Here is a 7437-nt window from a genome sequence, read left to right as displayed (position 1 = left end):
GGGTGTGGAGAAGAGGGAACCCTCTTGCACTGTTGGTGGGAATATAAACTGATATAGCCACTATGGAGAACAGTATGGAGGTTCCTTAAAAAACTAAAAATAGAATTACCATATGACCCAGCAATCCCACTACTGGGCATATACCCAGAGAAAACCATAATTCAAAAAGACACATGTACCCCAATGTTCATTACAGCACTATTTACAATAGCCAGGTCATGGAAGCAACCTAAATGCTCATCGACAGACGAATGGATTGAGAAGTTGTGGTACATATACATGATGGACTATTACTCAGCCATAAAAAGGAATAAAATTGCGTCATTTGTTGAGAGGTGGATGAATCTAGAGACTGTCATACAGAGGGAAGTAAGTCCAAAAGAGAAAAACAAATATCGTATATTAATGCATATATGTGGAACCTAGAAAAATGGTACAGATGAACCGGTTTGCAGGGAGAAATTGAGACACAGATGTAGAGAACAAACGTATGGACACCAAGGTGGGAAAGCAGCGGTGGGTGGGGGTGCGGGGGTGGGGGGGTGATGAATTGGGAGATTGGGATTGACATGTATACACTAATATGTATAAAATGGATAACTAATAAGAACCTGCTATATTAAAAAAAATAAATTCAAAAAAAAATTTTTTAATAAAAAAGAATGTAGAAAGCATCTATACATGCGTTGGCAATGCTACGTGACATTATTCTTAAAACTATTTAGAGAGAAACTATGTTTAGTACACATCAAACAAAATAAATACTAAGGAGAACAAGTGGCATATTGAAGAGGGGTTAACAAATGCACTGAAGTATAAGCATGGACGCTTTCTGGAGAATATGGATTTTTTCCCTATAGCCTCTCAACTAACCTTAGTAAAAATTCTACCATCACTAGGCTCAGGATCCAAGTTGGGGCATACAAAATTTTTAAAAAGTCTCTGCTCTGTGTAGTACAGGATTCAAGCGCGCACACACACACACACACACACACACACACACACACACACACAAAACAACCCAACCAACAACAACAAAAACCCAACCTCCTGGAATTCCCTGGCAGTCCAGTGGTTAGGACTCCACGCTTCCACTGCAGGGGGAGCGGGTTCGATCCGTGGTTTGGGAACTAACATCCCACATGCCACATGGCAGGAAAATAAAAAAACAAACCCAACCTCCTCACAATAAAATGATGTAAACCTAAAAAAAGAAATGACTAACACACACAGGGAGGTTTGAGAAGAATTCCGAGGGACAAGACATTTGAATTGTCTTTCTAAGAATGCTGTTTTTAGCAGTCATAAAAGGGCAAGAAGAACACTACAACTTATAGAAAACAACATGTACAAAGTAGAAGAGTCACAAAGGATAAACTGCTTTTTGCAAACAGTGGGATGGTCCCCATATAGGGGAGGTTTGAGGCAGGAAATGCGGTTAGTGCAGTTGCACTGAGGGAAGCCTTATAATCAACTAGCCAAGCAACTGGCTCTCTAGACCCTGACTGCCTTGCTGTGTATATGTTATACATGTACACTTACCAGCTATATCACTTCTGGCAGATTAAGTAACTCTCCAGGCCATAGGTTCCTCACTACAAACATGGTCGTGATAATGGCACTTATCTCTTGGGACAGCCATGAGGATATATGAGATGGTGTAACTGAAGCATGCGATGAAGCCTAGAAGTTATTAGAATTATCTACTTTGTAAGCAAAAGGTACCTAAAAATCTAAAATGGAATGTACAGTGATTGTAGATTGGACGTAGAAAAGCTGGTAGCAGGTGAAGGAAAGGACTGGGAGAGGGAAAAAGTAGAGGCTGTGGCAAAAATCCACGAGTGAGTAAGTAGAATGCGGGAGACATTTCTTATTCAGGATCCTGGAATCTAGAAAATGTGGACAACAAGAGAGGATGAGGAATCAAAGTAATCCAAGCTGGGTCCTGAAAAATGAGTAAAAGTCTATAGGAAACAAAATGGAGGAGGAGAAGTTGTGGCAGAGGGAACCCCACATGCAAGGGCACAGCAACATGAAGGATCATGATGTGTTTGGAAAAGAGAGGGCACTACTGTCCCCTTTGAGTGTAGGGTTACTTAGAGGGATGTGGTGGAAACTGAGCCAGGAGCAGCGTCTAGGGATCCATTTGCAATGAGCATCAAATATCATGCTGGGGTATTTGGATTTCCTCCTATAAGCAGTGTATAGTCATTCACTGTTTTTGACACTATTAGTGACTTAACTGTTTAGGAATCCAACATCTGGTCACAATGTAGTGAATAAAAATGCAACAGATTTGTGACTAATAGAAAACTACAGAGGCAACATATTCACCCTATCGGATAGGTCAAGGACAATGGCAGAGAGAAAAAAACAAACAACAAAAAAGGTGATGGCAAAAGGACATCTGGAATTTTGGAAGTGAATTTATGTGTATAAAGGTGAGGAAGAAATCAAAATTGGGGTCTGACGGTAGCGCTCTAATGACTGCAACTAACTCAAATAGGAAGTACAGGAGAAAAGTCTGACATGTGGGGGAAATATGACCAATTCTGTTCTGAAAATCTTACATCCAATACTAAGAGGACATTTTGGCCCGGGAATGTGCCAAAGAAAATTAGAGATTCCTTTACGGTAGAGGTTAGAATCGCAGAGTTACACAAGGTGAGTGACAGCTAAAGCAGTAAGAATGGAAAAATGTTTCCTTTAGAGGAAATAGACTGGAAAACCTCCTGAGGAAAGAGAGTGGCGTGGTCTCAAAGACAAGCCATTTGGGTCTAGCCTGAAGACTGCTTAGGCAGGTGAGTGTCCCACCTTAGGGTCTTCGAGTTAGCTGTGAAACATGCCAGTAATGCTCTCTCCCCTGATCTTCACCTGTTGGTTGCTTTTGCCATTGTTTTCCATTTAAGCACATCGCCTCCTCAGAGAGGGCTTTCTTGACTCCACAAACCAAAGTAGTCATTCACTCTTTCGTCACAGAGATCCTATGTGTCTGGTTACATTTTGTGTTTCCCATGTATAAAATTGCCTGGCCCATCACATGCATTTAGTCAGTATGTGTTGAATAAATTCACGACTTCTATAGTCACTTAAGCACTCTATAACTCACTTTATGTTTTATAAAATCGAAATGAAATTCCAAGCACATAGACTTGTGAGGATGACATGAGACATCTCTGTCTGACCCCAGCATATTGTCTGGCACATTATAGGTATTAGGTGGGTGCTGGTTACCTGGCCTGAATCCTCTTGTATTCTTTGCCCATAACTACAATGCAAAGAGAAAACAGCAACCCTTCACATCACAATATATTTGTTAGTTCTACAGAATAATTTCCAGCCTGTGTTTCTTTTTCTTGCATACTCCTTCATTTTCCACTGCTGATTCCTTACTATTTTTCTTCCCCTTCCCCTTTAACAATGACTGAAGTTAAAATCAAAATTCCATGGAATGTCTTCATGTCATTTTTCCGCCCTTACCTCTTCAAGATTGGAATAATAAATAGTTGAAATAAAAATATGATTTACAAAACTGATCTGAGGAATTGGAGTTTACTCCATTCAGGTCTGCACTTCAAAGCAAACCACATAACAAGTATACCTATTAGAAAATGTCCTGGAGGTTTTGCTAAAAAAATCCAAAATTTGATTAGAACATCATGACCAGAATATGCCACTCTAAATGAGACAGTGCCTTCAAAATCATTTTGACGCCAAGCTAATCCATTAACATTATATCAGGCATCTGAAAAGACCTTCAATGAGAAATTATTAAGAACTTAAAATTATTGACATGTATTAAGAACTAATGATATTTTAAATCTCAAGCTTTAATTATTACCATGAATAGGAACCCAGTAGAAGTTACAACAAGTTAAATTCATTTATGTGGTCAGGTCACTGTCACAATTATTACTTTTAGAGCCAGTACATGGTGAAACACTGATGGAGAGAGGATTTCATTGAAGGAAAGTTAAAGTTCTTTTGGAAAATTTCACTGATCTCCCTAATTTTTTAAAAAAATGTTATTTTCATTTTAAGTGATTTAAATGATTTGATTATTTTATTCATTCAGTCAATAGTTTATGAAGCACTCCTGAGTACCAAGTTACCATTATATCTAAAAGAGCATTTGAAAAATGCAGCATCACAAAATCCGGTGGATGAGAACAAAGCAATTTTATTCATATTTCCCTCTTACATGCAGATCCAGGTTGGAAAAGAGAGAGATAAGAATGCTTTTGTGAGTATAATCCAAGAAGATGCTTGGGCCCACTCCATGTCATTTATACAGATTTTCATACTAGAATTAATTCTCATCACTCGGACTCCCGAACTTTACTTCAGTCAAATGCATTTAGCATCACTTTCTCAGGCTCCCCCATGAAGAGGTGCCTGGTAGCTCAGGTCCCCCTGATTAAAGTCCAGGTGACATTGGTGCACAAGGATATTTTACAACCATCTCAGAGTCTTGACTTCAATAACCCTGCACCTTTGGAAGAGAGCTGCTACCAAGAAGTGCACCAAGGAGATAGGCAATTATACCACAGTGAGCACATTCCTTCTGTAGGGATTTTCCAGTTTCGCAGACCTACAGAGTCTCCTCTTTGTGAAGATTTTCTTCTCCCAAGCTACCATCCTAGCTGCAAATGTGTCCATAGTGGTGGCCATCAACCTCAGTCACAACCTTCACATCCCATGTAGTTTCTCCTCTGTGGTCTCTCCTTTTCAGAAACCTGTACCACTATGGTAATCATCCCCCACGTATTGGTGGACTTGCTATCAGACAGTAAGACCATTTCTCTTCTTGAGTGTGCCACACAGATGTTTTTCTTCTTTGGCTTGGCAGGCAATAACTGCTTCATCATGGCTGCCATGTCCTATGACCGTTACACTGCTATTCACAACCCGCTGCACTACTCCATCCTGATGACCCATAAGATCTGCTTTCAGCGGATGATGGCCGCTTGGGTGGCTGGGTTCCTGGTTTCTGTGTGCACTGTCCTCATAGTACTCAACTTGTCTTTCTGTGACTCTAACACCTTCCAACACTTCTTTTGCGACATCTCACCTGTGGTCTGCCTTGCCTGTGACTATACTCCCTAGCATGAAACTGCTATTTTTCTGTTCTCTGCCATTGTGTTGGCGGGCAGCTTTATTTTCATTATGATTTCCTGTGTCTTCAATGGGTCCATAGTTATGAGGATACCCTCTGCCCAGGGGAGGTATAAGGCCTTCTCAACTTGCTCCTTCCACCTCACTGTAGTGTGCATACACTATTGGATTTGCTCGCTATGTCTATTTGAGGCCCAAGCACAGCAACTCACTCCCTGAAGATATGCCGATGGCTGTGACACATACGGTGCCAACACCTCTGCTTAATCCCACTGTTTCTTTTGAACTTCAGTGATTATATTTTTCAGATCTAGAAATTCCCCTTGGTTATATTTCATAACTCTATTTCTTTGCTGAAACTTTTCTATTTCAAAGATACAGAATTTCAATGATTGCTTATTGAAGCATTTGTTTGATGTCTGCCTTAAAATCCTTACCAGATAATTTTTAACATCCTTTTCATCTTGATCTACACATATATTGTCTTTTCTCATTGAATTGTAATTTTTCTGGTTCTCGGTATGACAGCGATTTTTACTGCAGCAGAGACATTTAGGATATTTTATGCTCTGGATCAGATTCAATCCTTTTTTAGGAGGATGCCCCCTGTCACTGCAACTACTAGGTGTATGTGTATCTCTTCAGCTTCCTGCTGAGCACTAGTGACACAGCTCTGGGAAAATGGAGAGCTGACACCCACTGCCACCTTGCAGATGAACGAGATGCAAATGCAGCTCCCGCCACCACCCTGTCATCTCCTTCCCAGTTATAGTGTGATGCCAATTAGCACACCTCCTTTCTTCTAAGTAAGGTCAGTTCCTTGTTGGGTTCCACTGCCACTAGGGAGGGGAGACCTGCAGAGCTGGCTCACACTGCTCTGTTGTTGCAGGTGGAGGTGGAAGCTCAGGTCCCCACTGGACCCCTACTCACAAGGGGGGTGCGGTTACAGGGGAGCAGAGTACCAACTAGTACCACCTCACACTTCCTCATTGTCTCATTGCTGCCAGATGACAGAGGAGGTTCATTTCCCTGCTGGACCCCACTGACAATACCCTGGCAGGGGAATCAAAGGGTGGGTGGGGTGAAGAATACCTCCCTGCTTGGCCCCAATGAATCCTGCCAGTGGGAGACAGGTACGATTTTTCCACTGGTATTTGTCTGGAGTAAGACAGGTATTGCAAGAATGTTTTCTATTCTGTTAAGGTCACCGTTTTCCCAGTTCTTTGGCTAGCAAGAACAGACTTTTCTTAAAGCTGTTTTTGGTCTGTGTCTCTTGATGGTTCTGAGTTGGAGGTTTGTGCAGCAATCTGTACAGGATATATGGAAGCAATAAGAAAATGCAGGGATTCAGCACTATGTGATTTCCTCAGGTCCAAAGTCCCTAGGGGTTTGCCTTCTTCTCTGTCCCGTTTAGAATCTTCCTATGCTTGTTTGTTGCTTCATCTAGGAATGTTTTTAGTAATAAGAGGGAGGACCTGAAGGGTATGGAGGAACTTCATCTTCAATGAAACCAGAAGTCTATGCCTTCAAACATTTAACAATATTTTTCCTACTTCTTATTTACTTTGTGACAGAAAGTTGATCTAATACAAGTTTGCCTGACATATCCAGATGTAGGAGTCTGCATACTTACTCTGAACAGAAAGGGCTGGCTAGAAAGAAATGTGTCACAGACAAATGAAAGTCCTCAGGTGGTGAAGTATGAAAGAGCCCCTCATTCTGCCCCTCCACAGAGAGTATGTGCCTTAAAAGAAGTCAGAGTATTAAGAGGATATTTGTGACCTTGAACTTTTGCTTAACCTTTATATGCCTCAGTTACATCTTCTGTAAAGTACGAATTACAAAACACCTTCTGGGGTTATTCTGAGGATTAATTGGGTCACTACTTGTAATTACTGGGAACAGTAACTGGAAGGTAGTAAACTACCTCCTATTGTTAGCTCCTTTGCTAATTCTCTTGCTACTGCTACTACTACTCTTACTAACATTTGACTTGTACATGTTCTAACTCTCCAACCATTTCAAGGCATAAGGGACACATTATTCAGCAGAGAGTGATTACATAGCTTTTACTAAACCAGGCTGAGATGCTATTTACCAATCTGAGTTAAACAGTGTCATGGCAGTGGTGTAACTGTGGTGAGCATGGGTTTGTGTAAAAGCCTATCACAGGTGTAGCAGGATCTGACACAAACGTTCCACCACTTGAATCAGGCTGACATTCAACAGATTCAAAGGCCGCCAAGTCAGTGGTTCATGCTAGAGCAAAACCTTCATACATCCACTCATTTATTAATTTTTCATTCATACATTTTAAATATA

The 7437-nt window shown here is 40.9% G+C and overlaps 1 pseudogene; it reads left to right on the top strand.

The window, feature by feature from the left end:
* The first annotated feature begins 1743 nt into the window (after positions 1-1743).
* Positions 1744-5410, top strand: LOC113625185 (olfactory receptor 10Z1-like; annotated as a pseudogene).
* The last annotated feature ends 2027 nt before the right edge of the window (positions 5411-7437 follow it).

This window comes from Aethalodelphis obliquidens, unplaced genomic scaffold (genome assembly GCF_003676395.1).
Source record: "Aethalodelphis obliquidens isolate GAN/ISIS:26980383/991018 unplaced genomic scaffold, ASM367639v1 scaffold14, whole genome shotgun sequence".
Taxonomy (NCBI): Eukaryota; Metazoa; Chordata; class Mammalia; order Artiodactyla; family Delphinidae; genus Aethalodelphis; species Aethalodelphis obliquidens.
This window is presented reverse-complemented; position numbering and strand designations above follow the sequence as displayed.